This window comes from Sorex araneus, chromosome X (genome assembly GCF_027595985.1).
Source record: "Sorex araneus isolate mSorAra2 chromosome X, mSorAra2.pri, whole genome shotgun sequence".
In the NCBI taxonomy this organism is placed as follows: Eukaryota; Metazoa; Chordata; class Mammalia; order Eulipotyphla; family Soricidae; genus Sorex; species Sorex araneus.
Genome location: NC_073313.1, coordinates 236202349 through 236226542, shown reverse-complemented (window position 1 = coordinate 236226542; position 24194 = coordinate 236202349).

Genomic DNA, 24194 nt, shown 5'->3' with positions numbered 1-24194 from the left:
AATATCACTGCACTGCATCAACAACAATGGGCCACAATCCTTCTGCCACTGTCACTATGTCATCTCTAGTCTGCCTCCTCATTCTCCCACAGCTCCTCCCACTGTCTGGTATTATCGGTTTTGTAATTCAAGGTCAAGGATTTGTCATTGCTTGATGCTATCTATTCCCTTGATGGGTTTCTTTCTATACCACAGATGAATGACATCATCTACTGTTTGTTCTCCTCTGATTTATTAACATATTACTGAACAACTGACTCTACTTTTCAATGAATTGCAAGATCTTATCTTTTTTTTTAGCTGCATAAAATTCCATTGCGCATACACACAACACAACTTCTTTATCCATTTATCTTTCATTAAACACTTGGGTTGTTTCTATATCCTGACTGTTATATTAAGTGCTACATTGAACATAGATGTTAGCATATCTTTTCAAATTAACATTTGTGTGTTTTGCAGATAGATGCCGAAAATGTAGAACCACTGGGTCATATAGAAACTCTGTTCTTACTTTTGTTTTTTTGAGAATAAAACATTTTCTACAAAACATGAATCAAGAGCATTCCCACCAATAGTGTACAAACTTTTCACTACATTCCTATCAATACTGGTTTTCCAGTCTTTTTGATAATATGCTACTCTCACAGGTATAAGATGATATCTTATTGTTGTTTCAATTTACATTTCCCTGGTAATAAGTGATGATGAGCACTTATTCATATGTCAACTTCCAACCTTAATGTGTTCTTTGACAAAGTATCTGTCCATCTTCTTTCCACATCTTTTGATGAGGTTATTGGGTTTTCTGATTGCTGAGCTTTGTGAATTTTTTACATGTCTCAGACATTTGCATTTTATCTAATGTAGGGCATGCAAATATTTTTCTCCCATCTAGTAAAATATCTTTATCATTTTCTTTTTCTGTGCAAAAACATTTTTGTTTGCTTTTTAGGTCATACCTAGCAATGCTCAGGGGTTACTCCTGGCTCAATACTCAAGAATTACTCCTGGAGTGCTTGGAGGACCGTTTGGGATGGCAGGGATCAAACCAAGGTCAGACATATGCAAAGCAAGCACCCTACCCACTGTACTATGACTCTGTTCCCTGTGCAAAACCTTTTTAATCTTATGCAGTCCCATTTGCTTTTGTTATCTTTGACAATGAAGTCATATATGTGTCCATATCCTGGAAAGTTCTGCCCATGTTTATTCTCAGTGTATTGTAGGAGTTCTGGTCTAATCTTGAGGACTTTACACTATGAATTAGCTTTTGTGTATGGATATATATCCAGCTTCTCTTTATTTATTTATTTGTTGCAAGTGGCAGATAGCTCTATTTAGTGGCAGAGGTATTTTGGTACAACAACCTGTTCAATTTTCAGTTGTGCCACTTACTGGCTGAGTTAGTTACCCAACCTCTGTAATATGGTAATAACAATAGTACCACTTGGCAGAGTTGATATGAAATAACATAGATGTAAGTCTAAATGAGATAACATAGATTTATTTACATGTTAATGTAGTTAAGGCAGTCCTGGCACATACTCAGTTCTATATAAATATTAATTATCATTACTTAAATATTCATTAGAGATTCAGTGATATTTACAATTCTCCTTTTCTATTGCAAATATGTTCCTTTGTAACTATGCACTGAGAGTTACATAGAAGAACTACAGTGTGAAGAATATCAAACTTACCTATACAGGTAAGCAAATTATAGGTACCTAGAAAAATTATAATACCCACCCTGACACCACATAACACAGGGTCTAGCTTACCCTTAACAACCTGTTTCAGCCCTGAGGCAACCCAAATTTCAGTCTCAAGGTCGAGAAAAACAACCACATGTTTAGAATAAAAATATCTTTCAAATCCAGTGAGCTAACATTGCCCTTCTGGAAAACCAGCCTAAGAGATATTACCATCCTAAGAGAAATTCAAAGATAAATGTGTACATATCTTTCTACAAGAAGTAATACTGAGATATCAACTGGGATACAATAGTGTCTGCATTTCAGATAGAAATGTGTTCAAATGCATGGTCTTTAAAAAAAAAAAAGATTGAACTAAAATAATTCTAGAGAGCAGGAGAATTTACAGCAATTGGGGCACATGCCCAGACAACACCTGACCCAATTTTGATGCCAGCCAGCACAGGACTTCCTTAGCATAGCCGGGTGTGGTTTTGGCACTACAGAGCCTGAGCAGCACCAAACAACACTGCACCCTCAGAACCTTGCCCTGGCCCAACGGCCTGTCTGACTAATTACCAGGAGTAACCTTTGGGTCCCTGAGCACCATTTTGGAGATCCTCTAAAAGTAAAAAAAATAAAATAAAACTTTTTAACAATAGCTATTTAAACAATGCTTTTAAATTTCTGCCTTACCTTGAAGGGCTGGAAGAGAATGTAAAGATATGTTTATTGGGGGGGAGGGGGATAGGTAGGTTTGTTTATTTAATTGATACTTTTTTGTTTGTTTGTTTAGAGGGGGCATCCACATCCTGCAGTGCTCAGGACTTACTCCTGACACTGCATTCAGGAATCACTCCTGGTGGGCTTGGGGGACTATATGGGACGATGTTGGCTGTGTGCAAGGCAAGTACCCTACCCACTGTACTGTCACTCAAGCCACAACAGAGATTTTATAGAGAGAACGCTATGCAGGGATTTGTGTTGTGGATCCCTCTCCCCCAACAAAGGGTAGGCTATTGCTTCCACTTCACCTCAAAACCAGGGAGGGAGGTGTCAAGGGATCCATTTTAAAGGCTTCGTATATGTCCTGCTCCTAACCCACATTTGAGAAAGCTGTGATGATGGGCAGCAAGACAAGATTTAGACTGGAAGGAAAAGCATTGTTGTGTGCCTCTCAGAAAATAGCTGCAAAACTTTCTGCCTATGGTCGCATTAAAAGACAACCTGGGTAGCAATTAGGGAACTCCAAAAGAGAAAGTCTGTGTGAGTGGACTGAAACACCAGGGACTCCTGAATGGGCAGCGGCCCAAAGAGAAACACCACACCCCTCAAAGGCAGGCCGTTAGGGAGTCAGCTGTAAGCTGCCAATCCAGCCTATGAGAGAGGAAGAAAGAACTTTCTCATCTGTGCCATGACCTCTCATCTTTCCTGTGGCCTTTCTCAGAAACTTCAGCTGTTGAGCAGAAGAGGTTAGCAAGAAGAAAAGGACTGTTGACCATTGCCAGGCACCCACCTACCTGGGCATGGATGGGAGAGTTATTAACTAACACACTGTTAAACGAAATTAAAATGTGGCTTCTTGGGGCCAGAGCGATAGCACAGCGGGTAGGGCGTTTGTCTTGCATGTGGCAGACCCAGGCATCCCATATGGTCCCCCGGTACCTCCAATAGTAATTTCTCAGTGAAGAGCCAGGAGTAAACCCTGAGCATCGCTGGGTGTGACCCCCCCAAAAAAGTAAATAAATTAATTAATTAAATAATAAAATAAAATGTGGCTTCTTAGTTCAGAGAGCATAGAGCTCATGAAAATGAAAAAGTGTATAGACCTTGGAATCAGAAGTCATATAATTGGCCCCATATAGGTTTCATTCAACCATATAAATTTCCATTCAGGATTAGGGGTAGGAGTGAGAGGGATGGTAACTTCCTTCTCTGAATAAATTTGCAAAAAGTCGAAAATTTGAGAGATATTTTTCCTGTAATCTTTCACTCTTCCATGTATCATGTACATTTGTTATATCAGTGGAAAAATATGACATAAATACCATTTAAGGAAAATAATTATGTGGAATTATTACAATTTGTACATCAAAATATATACATAAGTATTATAATGTAGACAATCAAATGATATGTTTAGTATGTTTGTAATCTTATAAAATATGTAGTATAACATAATGAACATATGTGTAAATAAACAAGTGCATATCTTATGAAAAGGAAGCATATTGCAAGTTAAAATTGGTTATTTCTGAATAGTATGAAGGGGGGACTTTTTTCTACTATATACTATTCTGTATGTTTCCAGTTGAACCTAATGATACTAAACAAATATTATTTGACTAGAGGGTTGTTTTTTTTTCTGGGTTCTACATACTGAAAAATCTGAATGAGTCCTTTGATCCTCACTTTGTTCAGTTCAGTTCATTCATACCTTCTATTGTGGCCCTTTCTTCCCATCTCTGTCTTCAAATTTTTCCTGTCACTTTTGGCCACTTTATACCTTATTGTTGTCATCTCAATATCTTCAATCCCTTTGTTTTTCTTTTTCTCAGGAAACCTCCACTGTGGATTTTGCAGTTAAATATCTACAACTGGATCTGTGATCCTTGAATTAATTTTGTAGCTAAAACAAAATCTGAAAATTTTATAATAAGCACATGTTTATTGTATGTACACAATTAGAGAGAGCAGTCAACTTGGAGAAGGAAACCAAGTCTGGTGAAAGTATAGACAGCTGTACTTTCCTCCTTCTTCCCACACCCTCCTCCTCTGAAGACATCTGGAATATAACTAAAGTCGTGTAGATTTCACATCCTAGCAAGTGTAGTAGTTATAGTTCTTACCCAAAAGGACCCTACATTCTTCATGCAGAGGGGTAAGAAATCAAAGTCACAGGGGAGGTATGTGCAGAGAAATGATTTAGTGGGTTAAGTGCTTTCTTTGTATGATGTTGATCTGGCTTCAATCCCTGCCACCATATATGATCCTCTGAGCACCACCGGGGGGATCCCTGAACACAGAGCCAAGAGTTAGCTTTGAGCACACCCTGATGTGGCCCAAACTTATCCTTCCCCAAAAGAAAAAATCTAAGACAGGAATCATTGTCACACCTCATCTACCACTATTTCTCTTTGCTAATTTTCTTCTAGGTGTGACTGAGATACTAAACTGAGTGTTTAAACTGAAGGATCCACGGACATTGATTAACCTTCAAGAGTGTAGAAATCAATTTTTGTCTTCAGCCATGCAACCCAGCATGGGCAACTTCAGGTCTTTTTCTTTGTTGCATGTTTGCAAATCATGATCTGCAAACCATTAACTCCAAGACATGTGGTGCATATTAGTACATTAAATTTGATTTTGCAGGGAGTTTGGGGGTCACACCCAGAGATACTCAGGGGATACTTTGGGCTCTATGCTCAGGAATTCCTCCTGAAAGTGCTTGGGAACCATATGTGGTGGGGGATCAAATTCACATTAGTTACTTTGAGACAAGTGTTTTTACCCCTGTATTGTCTTTAAAACCCTCTAGAAAAGTAATTCCTTGATATTTTCAGTCCAGAATTTTCACACTTTTTCCTTATTTTAACCACACACAATTGTTAGAAGAACATAAAAATAAGGGCCAAAAATAGTTTCTGGGTAAGGTGCACATCCTTTCATGAACAAGAAACTGTATTCTAGCCCCAGAACCTCACATGAGCTACCCAAGTATAGGCCTGGACACTTCTCCCAAACATCACTGAGGCTCAGCAGTACCACATAACTGAGCTTTAGCATTGAACTGTAGGATAACAATGGTTTGTCCTTTCTGCCTTGCCACAGGGAACTTAGGTTTATGGTATTACTCCCATCACAATGTTCCCATTCCTCTGTGTTTATTTGTAAACTCTTTTTATGTGCTCTGCTTCCCATACCCATCCATCACCTTTATCTTCTAATCAGACTCTGTTAACTTGTAAATATCCTTTTTGTAATGACACAGGAAGACAGTTAATGCTACGCTTTAGTAACTTAGGAGTTAATTGACTGAATGATATTCACTCCTGGACATCTGTTCTCTCAACTTAAGGCTCAGTTGCCCTAACTTCCTAGCACCCTAAAAGCAAGGTCCTGATGAGGGACTGAATGGAACAGGGCAGACTGTCAGCTACTCTAGCATGGAAATGGGCCAGGCCAAAGCACCATTATATTTGACTATATATTAAGAGCATGGTCATGGACAAATCCTGTCATGATCCAAAAAGTAACAAATAGATTAGGACCCTGATAGGGTTAGGAAAGATTAATCTGGCCTGAGCACTATAGTCTGAGATCTACAGCAAGGTGTCCCCAGGAGAGCCACCTACAGGCTTAATATATCTCTTACTGTGTCCATACAAAATAACTAATACTAAGAAGTAGAATTCAGATGTTAATTAAGATGTTCTGTCATCCCGTTGCTCATCGATTTGTTTGAGCAGGCACCAGTAACATCTCTCATTGAGAGACTTATTGTTACTGTTTTGGGCATATCCAATACACCAGGGGTAGCTTGTCAGGCTCTGCTGGGCGGGTGAGATACTCTTGGTAGCTTGCCAGGTTCTCCAAGAGGGGCAGAGGAATCACAGGTCCAGCCTTGTGAAAGGCGAAATCGCTCCAGCCCAATTAAGATGTTAATTAAGTTATTGGACTAAGAATGTTAATTAAATTATTGGACTAAGGAAAGGAGAAAAACCCCTAAGGGGAAGTTGTCCTTGAGCCTGATCCCCTGGCTATAGGTGATCAGGAAAGGCTTTGATATGTTGATTGTGCTACCCCCAAGGTGGGGAGTTGAAGTTGGTGAGAGACTAGAGAGAGACCAAGACTATGAGAGGAAACATGGAGAGATGAGAAAGGGAGACAGGAGAAGACGGAAATGAGGGGCTTTGTGAGATTGGGACAGGCATGTGGGAAGAATGGAATAAATGGCACTGATCACCAAATAGCCTGGCCCTTGTTTCCTCCTTCATCCACCCATGACATTTGTTGTCCTGGGTTGGGAAGTGGCACAAAACCATCAAACACAGGTGGCTAGAGAGAACCTTGGGATTTCCTAGTCATTTTGTGATTACACATTGAACCATATGGCTTAATTGGTCAGTATCATCAGGAGTAGCCCCTGGAGTCTCTGGGTGCTTATTGGGAGATCTGCCTTCCGTCTTACTCAAAAAATTCCCAAGTATCAGCAGTGTATGCAGATAGTATTCTGGAGAATCCTATTTGGTAACTGCAACCCTGATTTCAATTACAAGGTTATTGCTAAGGAACTGGGAGGCTTTGGGAAGACATTTACGTTTTTACAGAAAATCTTTCTGATATAAATTTTGCTGTCTTTCCTATTAATAGGAAACAGAAGGAACTGCATATTGTTATCCAAAGAGTCTCACTCCACCCATTTTAGCCAGACAGTGAAAAAAGAAGAAAAAAAATGGACCTGTGATGGAAACCCTTTTGCTTTCCATCACAAGCAGGGAAAGCAAATTGTGTAAGAAAAAGTAAAATAATAGTCTATTGAGTTTTTTCCCATATATCTATATTTCTGGTTTTACTTTTTTGTATTTTGGTGATAGTTTCCTACCTTGATGCTTTCCCATTTTGAGGGTATCATCATTTATCATTTCAAAGTCCCCAGTGGGATTTCTGTAAATAAACCTGGTAACTAATATAAACCTTCTACCACAGGCAGGAAAATCAAATTGTGTAAGAAAAAGTAAAACAAATATTTATCTAACCCTATAAGTTCAATCATGAGGATCTCCCTGTTTCTCAAAGTTTCCTTGAAGTAATGACCTCCTAGTTCTTTTCCTGTATTTGGTCCCCAAGAAATCATGACCAAGTCAAGATACCTGGAATAGCACTAACAGTCTGCAGAACATTTTACTCGGACTTGCTACAGTAGTAGGCCCAAGTTCATGAGTCATTTTTTCTTTGCTAGATATTTTCCCATGGTGATTCAACCCAGTAATCTGGAATCCTCTGCAGAGATTTAAACAACACCCAAGACTTCACCACATGTACTTAGAACTTTACATTTCTTAATAGACAACTTCACTTTTCCTGATTCACAAAAGGAGCAAGCCTAATACTATGAAACAATAATGTTTTTTACATTGATTTTAGTTGTATAAATTTTACCATATATAGTGCTTATAATTTTCTTCTTACATGTTGGTAATATTTACATCATCTCATTTTAGTTTCCCAAGTGCCAATCTCTTAAAACGTTGGTTTTATCTCCATGTTCCCACTTTTAAAATTGATGGGGAAATTCCCAAGTGCTAATCATTAACAGATAAACACATCCAGAAGGAAGCAGAGATACTTTTAAGACCATCTGGAAAATATTTCATTAATGTGTGGGAAGAGGCTACTCTTTCCATCTATATTTAGTAGAGCGCTGTGACTGAGAGTGGCAAGAAGTTTGTGGTTAAAAAAAAAAAAATCATTGTAAATGGCAACAAAATACTGTAACCAGAGTAAGGGAAGCTCAACTAAAAAGGCACAAAAAGCTGAACTAAAGCCAATAGTATAGCAGGCATAGCATTTGCCTTGCATACAGTCAACCTGGGTTTGATCCCCAGGATCCCATATGGTTACTCCCTGAGCACAATTCCAGAAGTAAGCCCTGACCACTGCTGGATATGATCAGCAACCCTGTCACTGTCACTGTCATCCCATTGCTCATTGATTTGTTCGAGCGGGCACCAGTAACGTCTCTCATTGTGAGACTTATTGTTACTGTTTTTGGCATATCCAATACGCCACGGGTAGCTTGCCAGGCTCTGCCAGGCGGGCACGATAATCTCGGTAGCTTGCCGGGCTCTCCAAGAGGGACAGAGGAATTGAACACGGGTCAGCTGCATGAAAGGTGAACGCCTAACCACTGTGCTATCACTCCAGCCCTAGCAAAAACAAAAACAAAGATGAAAAGGCACAAAGAGACATAAACAATTTCTTGAAGAGATCATTTATTGAGATCAAGGAAGTCACTCCAATTTATTAAAATTATTTGTTAATTGTGGTCCCATTTTACAACCTATTATCCTTCCTTCATCCCAAATTCTCTCTCTGAATGAATGGCAGAGTTTACATGCCCCCCTGCCACACCCCACCATGTACTCCTCTGTAAAACTCAGAGGTTTGGTGATTTTCCTAATGGGAAAAAAATATATTAAAATGTTAAAAGCTACCTTGCAGAGGTCCTCAGATCATATTCAGGATGTGATACAACACATTGGTTTTATTATTTTTCAACACACATTGGAGATCTTGAAAAATACTTTTGTCTCTCTTATAGAGTCTACTGGCATAAATCTTTCCCAGGTCCTCTGGGGAAGCAGAATTATCCACAATTGAACACTTACCCAAAGAAGCTAATGGCACACCTGCAAAGATCCAAATGGAACCAATCTAACTTGAAAGTCACATGGGAATTTACCTTGATTCAAAGGTGGCTTCTGAGAACACTACCAGCTAAATCATCTCTGAGGCTATAGAATCAAGAGACTCATTGCCTCAAAATGTAAATATGCTCAAGTTGCATGAATTAAACTCATTTAACGCTCATGGTATATTAAAATATATTGAGAAGCAAAGGAAAGGAGATGGGATAAGTGAATGAATATATTACTTCTGATATGGGCTGGAACAATAGCACAGCAGTAGAGCGTTTGCCTTGTATGCAGCCGACCCAGGTTCTATTCCTCCACCCCTCTAAGACAGCCCGGCAAGCTACTGAGAGTATCTTGCCCACACAGCAGAGTCTGGCAAACTACCCATGACATATTCGATATGCCAAAAACAGTAACAGCAAGTCTCACAATGGACACATTATTGGTGCCCGCTTTAACAAACCAATGAGCAACGGGATGACAGTGACAGTGACAGTGATGGTGAAATAGTGTAGAAGCACCAAACTCATCTTTTATAGGCCTCTTTTCCTCTTCCTCCTCTTTTTCTCTGCCACCTCAATATTTGATACCGACGGTGTGATTATTAGGGAGATGACATTGCAGCAAGGGAGTCCATAGGAAAAATGTATCCAGGGATAATGACACAAGATAATGACATTTGTTCCACCAGAGAATAACAAGGGCAAGTTTGCCTGGCCACAACTAGAGCTTCCCAAATGAGTAGGCTGATCAGCTTTGGATTTTACGTTCATTTCTTAGGCAGTGGTCGTGTGACCCAGAATGGGTGTCACTAAGGGGTATGCAGGGGCCAGAGAGATAGGAGACGAAGTGGATGAGGCTCTTACCTTGCATGTGGCTGGAACTTGGCATACCATATGGTCCCCTGAGCACCACCAGCAGTGATTCCTGAGTGCAGAGCCAGGACAAACCCCTGAAAATCACCAGTCCCTTCCCACAGTAAAACTAATGAGTATGAAATTTAGAAATGACATCCGACAACCCAGAGGTGACATAATTTCCTTGATCTTTCTCTATTCCTTTCTCTCCATAAGTAAAATTAATATCTTTACCATTATATATTCCAATATATATTTCTACAATATGTTTTATAGGTTTCTAACAACATTTATATTAGCACATCTTAAGAACTCTAGCAACTGGCTTTTTCCCCTCTGGAGAAGCTTGTGTTCACTGTTGAACAAGTGTCTCTGTTTCTCTCTGCCTCACTAATACCTTTTATATAACACTGGGGGTTGGAGTGATAGTACAGCAGGTGAAACTCTTGCTTTGTAGAGAGCTGACCTGGGTTTGATCCCCGGCATGCCATATGGTCCCTCTAGTCTACCAGAAATTATTCCTGAGTGTAGAGCCAGGAATAAGTCCTGAGCACTGGTTGTTGCTCAGGACTTACCAAAAACAAAAGCTATTTTCCTACATATTTTGCCTCCTAAAATTCTTAGGCAAGTGTAAGTGAACTTCCTTGAAAACCTTGAACAGAGAAAAGGCTGCAAAGACTAAAGTCCTTGAACCGTGGACAGTAGAATTAGATAATGTATGATCAAAAGCTTTCAAGATACCACCAAGTCTGGGGAGCCAAATCCTGTGACTAATGACCACTGAGTCCCTCATATGCCCATGAGCAATGGATGACATGCCTACATTTCCTGGGATTTGGTTTTAAACCCTGCCCAGAAACTGGAAGCTGACTTTGATTTGAGATTACACTGTCTCCCTTTCTTCTATTTACTGTGGCAAATAAATCTTTACATTTTTTAAATTTAAAAAAAGGGAAAGAGAAATAATTTTGCTTCTCTGATAGATATTTCCTTATTTATTATCTATCCTTACCATCTAAGAACATCAGCAACATCCCAAGAGCAGAGAGTTAACTTACAACATATGAGTTTGTTCTCCCTTTCCTTTTCTTCTACAGCAGAATTGAATATAAGCCACTCAAGCAAAACACCAAATGTGAGTTACATATGGATCTTCTCTTCTGTCTTTTAACATGACTGTCAGAAAAGGATCACAGAAGCCATATAAAAACTCAACAAAATTTTCAGACTTTTCTTATATCTTACAAATTCTGAGTCTGGCCAGAAAACATAAATAAATCTTTCTGAACATAAATGTATTCTGAACATTAGTAATGTGACCTGAAACAGAAAACTTAATACCTTGAGTTCCCTGGAGCTATAAACTGTTTAAACTCTCGTTGGGGGACTCATTGAGATGACCATGTGCAAAAGACAATCCTTGATCTAAGTCTCAGCAGAAAATAAACAAAATGTAAAGTACCATGTAGAAAAAATATGAAACTTGAAACATCACTCCTATTTAGGTAAGATATAGAACTAACAATGTACCACATGGCCGACCTAGTGATCTGATGGTTCAGTAAGAAAAGAGAGAAATGGTCATGCCATTGCAACTCCTACAGCTTTGAGACTCAGTCAAGGTACCCTGTTGCAGCCTAATCTCACAGACAGGAACACTCCTGAAAGGAAGGTAGAAAAATCTATTCCCCACAAAAGGAGTGAATAAATAGGAAGGAAAAAGAAATAAAGGAAATAAAAAAAAAGAGAAAGAAAGGGAGAAAGAAAGGGAGAAAGAAAGAAAGAAAGAAAGAAAGAAAGAAAGAAAGAAAGAAAGAAAGAAAGAAAGAAAGAAAGAAAGAAAGAAAGAAAGAAAGAAAGAAAGAATGAGAGAGGGAGGGAGGGAGGGTGGGAGGGAGGGAGGGTGGGAGGGAGGGATTGAGGGAGGGAGGGAGGGAGGGAGGGAGGGAGGGAGGGAGGGAGGGAGGGAGGGAGGGAGGGAGGGAGGGAGGGAAAGTGAGTAAAATGAAATATAAGAAAAATGTGAAATAGAGTAGGGGAGGGAAAAGGGAGGGGATAAAAAATGAATCTCGGGGAGCGAATAAAAGGGGAGTGGATAAAAGAGGAGAGGAAAAACTTACTCAGTGTGATACGCCAAATTTCTAAAGACACTTATGCTTACCTAAGGTCAATTCCAACTCTTTAACACTTACTTGTTTAATGCTAAGCAAGTCACTCAATTTCTCTTTTTCCTCAGTTTCTTAATTTATAAATTCAGAATTATAGTAATACCAACCTTCAAAGTTTGTGGTGAGGCTTAAACAAAGATATATACATACATATATATATAAACAATCCATACTATGCACTTGTACCTGTTATCTTGATATTGTAGTCATTATGATTGCTGTTGCTGTTGCTGCTTTTTATAAGTCAGAACAGTCTTTGAAAAGTGAAAATCATATTATCTTAGGAATAGTCCTAGACCACAAAAGAACAATTAGCTGTCTTCTGGGGTCTTGGAAGACTACAAATAGAAACAGCACACCCTTGGGGTCAGAAAAATAATACAGAGGTCAGGGTGCTTGCCTTGCATGTTGTCAACCCCAATTTGATCCCCAGCATCCCATATGGTCTCCCAAGCACTTCCATGAGTAACTCCTGAGTGCAGAGCCAGGAGTAACCCCTGAGCATTGTCAAATGTAGTCCAAAAACCAAAAAAAGGGCGGGGGGGAAGAATAGCACATTCATCACCAACAGTCTTCAGTGTTACAGCTCTCAGGAGTACAACAGCAATTGCAGCAACTCCATCTCAGCAACAATCAAGCTCTGGACATATCCTCACTCTAAGCTGTTTCTGTTGCCTGATTGGTATTTAAACCTATTTAAATGAGGTTACAAAACTCCCATCAATCTGATTGGTTACAAAATAAAGATCAGTTAGATATCCTCTTGCAAGAACCACCCAGAAAGTGTGAAGTGTGTATACACACACACAAACACACACACATATAATGCAATGAAGATGCCAAGCACATATATATATATATATTTGTGTGTATTTACCACTATAGCATTAATATTCTCCCAATGTAACCCAATCTTAATAAACCTCTTGTTTTAAGATTTAAGACTCTTAAAATGAGACTGTTCCTAGAATTGTAACACATTGATTTAAATTCACATAAGAGATTACATGTCTATTGTAAATTCTTTTCCAGCAAATGTTTGGGGGGAGAATAGAATAACGAATAAAAGATACATTTTAAAAATAAATAGAAGAGGGTCAGAGAGAGTTTTAGCCAGATACTGAAGCTTTGAAATCAGAGAAAATGGAATTTCATCCCAGACTCACCCCTTAGCAAGGTGGCCCTCAGTAAGCTCTTTGAATCTCAATGTCCTCATTTCTAAAACAGTGATCATTATGATCTTACCTCTTCTTGGGTCTCTTTTAAAGATTCAAAGACAAGATTACATTTGCAACATAACTCAGAAGTAACTGTTTCTGATTCTAGGTTTCCTTTCATGACTAGTGCCTACAGAAAAATGCACAAAAAGATCTATGTTTTTAGAGTGGGATTTTTGTATGAAAGAAATAGCAAATAGAAGTTCTGTATTACTACAAAAATCCATCTGAGGAAATCTAGACACTAGGAAATGGACAGCCAGAAAGGGACATCTCTTTCTCCTGGTAAGAGAAGTGGCAGGTTTCTCGCTATAGTAAAAAGACTCTTTTCTGTTCAAATCCTGGGTAACCTTCCCACATCTTGGTTCCCCCAGACTGTGAGATTCATCTAAAATCAAGCTGGAAGTCGATTGAGTTGGGGGTGTTCTTGGTTCTTCCATCTAAAGTTACACCCCTGAGCCTCTGGCTCTTCTTCAGGAACCTGGGCTGAGCTGATATCCTCTCTCGGTAGTTACCCATGATCTCTGAGGCCATGCCACCCATGAACTCTGAGGCCATGTCACCCATGAACTCTGAGGCCATCCACCTCAAAAAAATATTTTATTGAATCACCGTGAGATACAGTTACAAAGTTTTCATGTTTGAGTTTCAGTCATACAATGATTGAACACCCATCCCTTCACCAGTGCACATTTTCCACCACCAACATTCCCAGCATCCCCCCACATCTCAACCCTCCCCCAGCCTCTCTGGCAGACAATTTCTCCCATACTCTCTCTCTACTTTTGGGCATTATGGTTTGCAATATAGATACTGAGAGGCCATCAAGTTTTGCCCTTTATCTACTTTCAGCACACATCTCCCATCCCAAACAATCCCTCTAGCCATCATTGACTTAGTGATCCATTCTACATTCCAGCTGCATTCTCCCCCAGCTCATGAGGCAGGCTTACAACCATGGATCAATATTCCTGGTGTGGCCATCCTTCAGCCCCTAAAATTAAGCTAATAAAAGAAAGGGGACAAAAGGGAGCTATTAGGGTATTTGTGTAGTTAAGGTTTGGGGCTTTAACACTCTCTAACCACTGATGTATTCCTGGTTAGAGCTCCCTCAAACCCACAGGTTCTGTGAATTGAGACTTTTCTAATAACTTTAATGTTAGTGACACAGTCTAGGCACTCAGTGATTAAGAGAGAAGGTAGAAGAAACATTAAATCTCTTTATAATTATAATAATATACATTTTTAATGGTGTTCATAGAGTGCCTGAGAGCTAAGGGCTTGCTGCATTTAATACCCATAACTTTTAGGTAGTTGATAGTCTTTTCTCCATTTTACAGTTGAAGAAACATGGGAACAGAGAGACTGAGTAACTTGTCAAAGGTTGCAGAGCCAGGTATCTCCATTTTTGTTGCTCATGTACATCCGGGCACAGACAACAAAAAGAGATCTATTTTAGTAGACAAACTTTCACAGTAGTTCTTTTGGTTGTTGTTGTTTTTCACTATTTAATGAAAGTGCAGTCTGTTTATCCTGCATCATACCCTGGTTTTATTTGAGTTATTTCCACCCAGCAGTGAAAGACATTAGCTAATGAGATCTGTGCTTGTGTCAGAGATGAGGAGACCACATTATTCTTTAGAACAACCACAGCCCTGTCTGCTGCTTCTGATCATCTGAAATCTCTTCTAGCTAATGAGCTTTTCCTGCAGTAAATTTATTCAGTTTTCCTACTGCCACAAAAATTTAAGCAATGCCTAGATTTCTATGTTTTTGACAATTGGGTTTTTTTCCCTTCTTTCCCTTCTTTCATTCTCTTTGCAAATGTTACTTGGCTACAGTCCCTCTTCAAGCATGCTCTAGTTCTTTCTGTGGTTTCCTCAAGAGTAACAAGTTGATGATATTTTTGGTTTGGGATTGGATATAGGGATGTTTAGGGGAGGAAACAATGAAGTAGTCCATCATTTGTTCTGAAGTTGTGCTATAATTTACTCTAAAAAGAGCAAAATTCAATGTAAGAAGGTCAGCTAAACCTTACTATGATGTTCAAGTATGAGGTTCACTCACATGTAAAACTTGACTTGTGAAAGATATGGCTATGCCTGCATGATGACAAACAACTTTATTTTGAAAAGTGAAAAGGAATGTCATTTGGAATGGACAGTGTTTTCTTGGGCATTTTCCACAGGACCTACTACAGTAAGCCAGATCTGGTCAGAAATAGCTCTTGTGCAAGAGCTAAGTCAGATCTTGGTCATTAAGAGCCCTTTTACAAGTCCCAAATAATGCTGAGTCCTAATCTCATGATTCAGGCCCTCTAACCAAGCCATGGCAGAGATCAGGACTCAGACACAACTCCTTGAGCCCTGTACCCTAGCCAGAGGGGAACAGGCTCATAAATTTAATAGACCTTGGGCAGAACTATAGATTATAATTAGACATGCTATGAAAAAACACTCTGCCCTTAAGGAGAAAAAGCAGGAGTAATAAATGATTTCTTTATTTGCAGACTCTTCTTATGTTTTCTTTCTCCAGGCCTTCTCCTTTCTCTCTCTCTCTCATAGATCATCTCCTTTATGTTTTGCTACCTGACATATTATATGATTGTGTTCACTGTCTCTGAATCAAAGAACATTGTTCTAAGGCCACACCCTCAGGAAACATGAAAGTAGACCTGACTTGTCCTATAAAGGTGTACTTGGGGAAATATGGTAAATACAGGTGTTATACTCAGGACACTAGCAGGAACACTTCTGGTTCTTTTTATGTTTTGTGATAATCTGAGAAGATGATCCCTTCCTCTGAATGGGTTACTGTGATAGGGAAAGGATCATGGAATGAAAGTCAATTACTGCTCAAGTCTCTGGGTTAGATGCTATTGAGAGCACATAAAGCATCTGGACCATGTGGGTCAGTACTGGGAATAACAAAATATTCCTTCTAAAGTCATTCACTGCAATATTCATGGAACAAAAATATCTGACGCATGAAGAAAAGAGAGAGATCCATATTTGGTTAGTGTTACTAGAAAGACATCATGTAGAACACAAATGAATGCAGTCATTCTTTATCTGTCCCTCTCCTTCTGATTCATTTCACTCAGCATGATACTCTCCATGTCCATTCATTTATATGCAAATTTCATTATTTCATTCTTCCTAACAGCTGCATAGTATTCCATTGTGTAGATGTACCATAGTTTCTTTATCCAGTCATCTATTCTCAGGTTGTTTAAAGATTAAAAAGTATATAGTATGAGACTAATAGCCAAGAAAATTGGTCCCAGAGGACTGGCCAAAAGTTGAAATCTATCCTATGCCTATGTAGAGGGCAGGGGGAGAGGGTAGTAAGATAAATAAGGAATGCATATGACAATAACAGCTAGAAATAATAATGCTGGACCAAAACTGACTGAGTAATGAAGTAGGTAAAGGGATATATATGATAAACTTACAGTGTTGTATTGCAAAACTGCAATACCCCAAAGGGCGGGGTTGGAGAGAGAAGAAAAGTTCCTGCCACAGATCAAGAACTTGTTGAGGGGGAGCTGGGGAGTGGTGGGAGGGAAATTGGAGACACTGACACTGGGAAATGTATGCTGGTGGAGGGATGGGTGTTGGAACACTGCATGACTAAAGCCCAAGCATGAACAACTATGTAATAGTCTATCTCACAATGATTTAGTAAAAAAATAAAAAATCAAGAAGCGAGTCAGGTTTCACTGGTCATCTAACCTAAGGAAAGATCATAATTCTGAAGAGAAAAGAGCATTTCACAAGAAAGCTGGGCTGGCAGACACATGAAAGAAAGAGAAAAGAGCATTCTCCATGCTTCTCCAAGCCCTTCCTCCCTTTAGCTCTTAGATATCTTTATTTTTAGTACTTCCTCAGGTTCCTCAGTTCCAGGAACCCACCTTTCTTGTGCAGATCCTTTTAATAAGGGATAGGCATACTCTCTCATGGCATGAAGATGCCTCTTCTGATTCTGTCAGTGCTAAACCTCATCAGTCGTAAATAAATCACTCCAGTCTCCATAGTTACTAACCCAAATAGTGTCGTCAGCTCTAGACATACAGAAAAAATAAAGATATTTAAGGCTATATAAACATCTGATTTTTGTAGTCCTCTGCAGTGACTTGACCCTCTGGCAAGCAACTCAAAGCTGATTTTCTGTGATTGTTATTTTTTTTTCTTTATCCTTTTGTCTCTATATGTAACTGGCGTTAAGGGAAATAACTGAAACCGAGGAGACATCAATATAAATGTACTCACGATCAGGAGATAAACAGAAATAAGAGTGATATAAATATAGCAATGAGTCACTTATCTGCCACCAGCCTGGATAATAAATTTTCAAATAGAGTTTTATATTCAGACCTCAGCTCCAGTTAGCAAACTGACAGATGAAAACATAGCAGGTTTCCAGACTATTTATATGTTTATTTCCTTCCCAGTTCAATACAAATAATGTAGCAGTTGTGGAAACAAAGGAGCTTGTCTAATGTCTTTTTCTATTCAGGAATATTTTCTACAGTAACCCTGGGTATCATTACCTAATCTCACTGATCATATCCATAACAGAGCTTACCACTTTAGTGGGCCACCTTTTCAATGACTAAAATAAAACTCCCTTTATATCACATTTATTGCCTTCTGGTTCACTGGCACAGGATCTCTAAAATAATTGAAAGGTGGGTGGGGAGATAGCTTAAATGACAGAAGCACAAGCTTTGCATGCTAGACTCCCAGTTGTAATCTCCAGCATTATGAAGTCCCTCAAACAATACCAGGAGCTATTCCTGAGCATTAAGCCAGAAGTAGCCCCTGAGTACTGCCAGGTATGGCCCCAAAACCAAAAGAGTAATTGAAAGAGTACTCTATCCAACTACCTTAAACTATGAACAAAGTAACTTTTGAGTTAACTTTAAGAATCCTCAGTTTCCTCATTACAAAATGAGATCAGTATCTACTTAGTCTACCTTACAAAGCCATTGTAAGAATCAAGTTAAATAATAAAAACAAAGGAGCTATGTATAATGTATGATGTCATCATTGCTCACATGCAAACTCTAGTACTTGGAGACAGCTGGTATTACCTTTGGCTTTGCTAGTGTAATAGCTTCTAAACTTAATTTATATGCCTGTTGTCCTCATCCAGACACTTCCTGTTGTATTATCTCTTTTAAACTTGGTGCTCAGAATAATAACAAAAATTGATAAACTAGCAAAGAAGAAAGGGACAAATCCTCACCCGCCTCCCAAATTGAATATTGGACAATGCTTCAATTAATTACTGCCTCAGTTGCAACAGTGTTTCTAAATGTCTCTACAGTTTCTCCCTACTGTAAGTGTCACCTCAGGATATCCCTACATTTTTTTCTTTTTTTGTTGTTATTTCTTTTAATTTTTTTATTTTATAAGCTATTTAACAATATTTGATTACATTTAATATTCAAACACCAATCCCATCACCATTGCACCCTCACACCACTATATTTCGGATGTTTTCATCCTGAACCTCAATCCCTGTCCCAAAGCAGAACTGAAATAATATATTTTGTATAATTTGTTATGAAAAACCACTGAAAATGCTACAAAAAAGTATCCTTAAAGGAAAGAGTGTGGGGATTGTTCTATTTCGAGAGGGGCCATTAAGACTTTCTATAAAAGATCACTAGCATTATGTTAAAGGTCGAGGCTTATGTGCTTTTTTAAAATTATTTTTTATTTTTTTATTTATTTCTTTTTAAATTTAAATTTTATTGAATCACCATGTGGAGGGTTACATAGTTCTCAGGATTATGTCAGTTATACAATACTCAAACACCCTTCCCTTCACCCGTGCCCATATTCCATCACCAACCACCCCATTATACCTCCCGCCCCCTCCCGCCCCCCCAGTCCCCGCCCTTGTAAGTGATAAGTTTCACTTCGTTTACGCTTTATCTTGGTTACATTCCATGTTTCAACACATAACTCACTATTGTTGCTAGGGTTTCCCCCAAAAAAAGAAAAGACAGTCCCACTGTCAAGGAAGCATTTGATGGCTCTCCATTGCTGAGAATGTAGAGATGTTAAGTCCCGCTGTTTGTTACATAACTTTTCTATGTTTTTTTCCCCCCTCGTCCCGCGCCACCGAGTTCAGGCCTGTTTAGTAATCACCACGCTGCCTGACAAAGGGAAAAGAAACCAAAAAAGATGGTTATTTCCCGTCATCAGCCAGCGTGGGGCTCTGGCTTAGTTGATAGTCTGGTAGAATGTCTGCAAGCAGTTTCTGGAACCAAAAGTAATACGCTGGTATCGGCCCTGGCTCGAGATTCCACCAGCGTCCCGCTGTTCCAAGTACATAATAATTTATTCCCTTGTATCCGATTCCCACGCCACCAGGTCCGTGTCAGCTTAATGGACATCATACTATGGTTAACGCCACGCCGCGTTTCATCCCGAGAAAGAAGGATATTTCTTCTCAGCTGGCGTGGGGATATGGCTTAGTTCAGTCTATACAGATGGCTACCACTTTGGTAGCCTTCAATATTTCAGCAAAAGACTTACTATTCTTGTTAGGATTTCCCACCAAAGTCCGACCCATTAAAAAGGAACCATTTCATATTGGTGATGATTAAATGACAATAGGTTGCGCGGCCATGGCAGCGGCCTCGCGGCTTTGAATTTCTGTATAAAATCCAGGGAAAGTACAGCCAGAAATTACACGTCGCTACAAACTTTAACCCTATTATGGTCCCCCCAAAGTCCAACCCATTACAAAGGAACCATTTCATATTGCCGATGATTAGATGACATTAGGCTGCCGCGGCCGCGGTTTTGGGTTTCTATATAAAGTCCAGGGAAAATTCTGCCTAAAATTCTATCGCTTTACTCTTCAACAAAAAACTCAGTACTATTGTTTGGAGTTTCCCCCCAATGGTAAGCCTTGCCAAAAAGGAACATTTACACGTTGCTGACAATCAAGAGATATTAGGTTGCGCGGCTGCTATCGGTTTTGGATTTCTATATGAAGTCCAGGGAAAATTCTTTTGGTAGTTGCATCACTCACTGGCAGCGCCTGGGCCAGTAGCTCCAAGCACACAGTTTGGAGGCATTTTGGGGGCGCCGCTCGTGACCAAAGTGGTTCAGTTGCCTCCGGGGTCGATCTCGCGCGGGGCCGGAAAGGAGCGTCCCCACATGGCTCTGTGCTTAAATGTCGGCCGGCACAGGGCGGATCCGGAAGTCTATTTTTTATTTTTTTTAATTAATTTATTCTTTTATTGAATCACCATGTGGAAAGTTACAAAGCTTTCAGGTTTAAGTTTCAGTTATACAATGCTCGAACACCCTCCCTTCACCAGTGCACATATTCCACCACCAAGAATCTCAGTATACCTCCCCCCTCCCCCCCACCTCCCCAGCCCCCCACCCCACCTGTGTAACTGATAAATTTCACTTTACTTTCACTTTACTTTGATTACATTCAATATTTCAACAAAAAACTCACTATTATTATTTGGAGTTTCTCCCCCCTAAAGTCGGACCTGCTGAAAAGGAAGCATTTGATAATTTGTTTTCCATTGCTGAGAATGAAGAGATATGAGGACGAGTGGCCGCACTAGCGGCCACACGGTTTTGGATTTCTGTTTTTCAGTATTTTAGTAACTAAGTCCAGAGAAATATCTGCCAGAAATTGCATCATTGCAAGCTTGTACCTCTCAGCTATTTTATATTCCACATATGAGTGCAATCTTTCTATGTCTGTCTCTTTCTTTCTGACTCATTTCACTCAGCATAATACTTTCCATGATGATCCACTTATATGCAAATTTCATGACTTCTTGTTTTCTGACAGCTACATAGTATTCCATTGTGTAGATGTACCAGAGTTTCTTTAACCAGTCATCTGTTTTTGGGCACTCTGGTTTTTCCCAAATTGTGGCTATTGTAAACAGTGCTGAGTGAACATAGAAATGCAGATGTCATCTCTACTGTACCTTTTTGCCTCCCCGGGATATATTCCCAGGAGTGGTATTGCTGGGTCAAATGGAAGCTCAATTTCTAATTTTTTGAGAATTGTCCATATTGTTTTCCAAAAGGGCTGAACCAGTTGGCATTCCCACCAGCAGTGAAGAAGAGTCCCTTTCTCCCCACATCCACGGCAACAGCGGTTGCTTTTGTTTTTTGGGATGTGGACCAGTCTCTGTGGTGTGAGATGATATCTCGTGGTTGTTTTGATCTGCATTTCCCTGATGATTAGTGATGTTGAACATTTTCTCATGTGCCTCTCAGCCATTCAGATTTCTTCTTTAGGAAAGTTTCTGTTCATTTCATCACCCCATTTTTTGATCGGGTTGGCAGTTTTCTTCTGTGCTTTTATATATATACATATATATGTAATATATGTTATATATATAATCCTCTAAGATTGGTTGCCTACTACTTTGAATCCCATCAAATGTGTATGGTACTCTTGGAGTATGGGTAGGGTGTGTCCTATGAAGTGTCATGCAGTTACATTTGCAGCCGCTCAATCCAAAAGTAGATTTACTAATGGGTGGGCTCAGTATGGTGTGAGAAGAGCGGCCGTGAGCATGGTGGCATTTGAATTCTGGAGGTTTTCAGCTGCCTGGACTGGGTCCCTTGGGGCAGAGAGGGCTGTCACATGTCCCCCTCTGTGGTGCCCCAAATGAAACAGCCTGGCATGGGGTCCAGTGGCCTGGTTATGGCAAATGTCATGTTATGCTCATCCCTACATCTTTCATCCACATGAAATGCCACCAATCAAACCTACACTTACCTAATGTTAGGACTGACATCAATGAATAGTTTCATGTATGTGTCCACTGTGTATATCAACTTGTTATCAAGAAATAAAATGATGTCCCATGACTTTAGCTGAACTTTGTGTTCTGAATGGAAATTTCTGCAGCTGTGTGTGACAAAAAAACTTCTCAGCATTCCCAAAATGTTCAGTAAACAAAAACACTTGGAAAAAGATCTAGGTACTGCAGAAGGAAATATCCCAAACCAAGCTTTCATAACTAGCATTCCTGTGGTGAGAAAAGATTGTTTTAATAAGATTTTATTATTAATGTGATTGATCTAGTGAAATATTTTTAGCATTTATAGATATTTCATTTCTACAGAGTTGCAGGCATAATTGCAGTTCCAAAGTTTGAAAACATTTTTCTATGTTCTGAACATTTAACATTGATTTTCTTTGAAATTAAAGCACTCTTTCAGTCAACAGCACATAAAGATTCACATTATCCATTATGTAAAACAGGACTCCTTTTTTCCAAAGGAGAGGCTGATTACTGGGTCTGGATGTAAAGTGTTGATGGGATGAGTTGTCAAAAGGGCTACTTTCCCACTTGGCCTCTATAAATGGAATTAATTAAAAGAGGTCAAGCCATTGGAACAAGATACCCCTATCCTCCAGCAGGCAAGGATTAAGTTGGAGTCCTTTGGTTCCAAGTGACATAAACCCAATACCAAGAACTTTAACAAAAACAGGGGAAAAAAAAGAAAAAATCCATTAGTTTCTGTAGTTCCACTCATAGTTATATTCCCAGATATGTATGAAGATGGCAATGCCAGCACTGTGAATCAATGCAGGAAACACAAATCAACCTAAAAGTCAAACTAGATTCAATGGGATATAGACAGGAAGGTGACTGGAACTTGAAAAATAGTATTGGGTAATAACTTTTTAATTTGATGTAGAACCATCTAGTTTTGTTTGTTACCTTTCTCAAAATAGTCAGAAAAGCCTCTGAGGTCCACATTCTGCAGGGTTCTGCATATATTTTCCTCAATATATTTTATGAATGTTGGCCCATTCTCCTTTTCCTTGTCCTTTCGCCTACTCTTCCTTCTCGTCTTCCTTCTCCTCTTCCTACTCCTCCTCATTCTTCTTTTTATATGTGGCTAATTTTTATTTTGTAAATTATCATTTAAACATAATTTATTAAAGATTTTCCTTTTCCCATTTCATATGCCCAAGTCCTGTGTAAGATATTAACTGTCCATAAATAGGAGGGTTTACCTCTGGGCTCTCCACTTATTCCATAAATCTGAAAGTATATCTTTATTCCAGTTCTGCTCAGTTTTGTTTACAATATCTTTATAGTATAATTTAAAGTCAGGGAAATGCAATAACTCCCAACATCTTTTTTTCAGAATGGCTTCCACTATCTGGGGGTTGTATGATTCCATACAATTTTAGTAGAGGGACAGAGCGATAGTACAGTGGGTAGGGTATTTGCTTTGCATTTGGCTAACCTGGGCTCGATCTCCGACATCCCATATGGTCCCCTGAGCATCCTCAGGAGTAATTCTGAAAATAAAGACAGGAATAACCCCTGAGCATCGCCTGGTGTGACCCAAAAGGCAAAAAATATATAAAAGAACAAATTTTAGTAGAGTTTATTCTATTCTAAGTCCTTGAAGAATGTCATCAGAGGTGTTTTTTTTTTAATGGAAATTGCATTAAATCTGTGTAATGCTTTAGATAAGAAAATCAACTTTTCATATGACAAATAAAACTCTGATTTGGGGCTGGAGTGATAGAATAGCGGGTAGGGCGTTTGCTCTGAGGTTGACCCGGGTTCAATTCCCAGTATGCCATAATCGTCCCTGGAGCACTGCCTGGAGTAATTCCTGAGTGCATGAGCCAAGAGTAACTCCTATGCATTGCCGGGTGTGACCAAAAAAAAACAAAATAAAACAAAACAAAAAATCTGACTAAAATTTAAAAGACACCCTATAAAATGGGAGAAAATATTTGTACCCAGTGTATCAAATTATAAGCTGATATCCAAAATATATAAAGTATTTTCAAAGTTCAG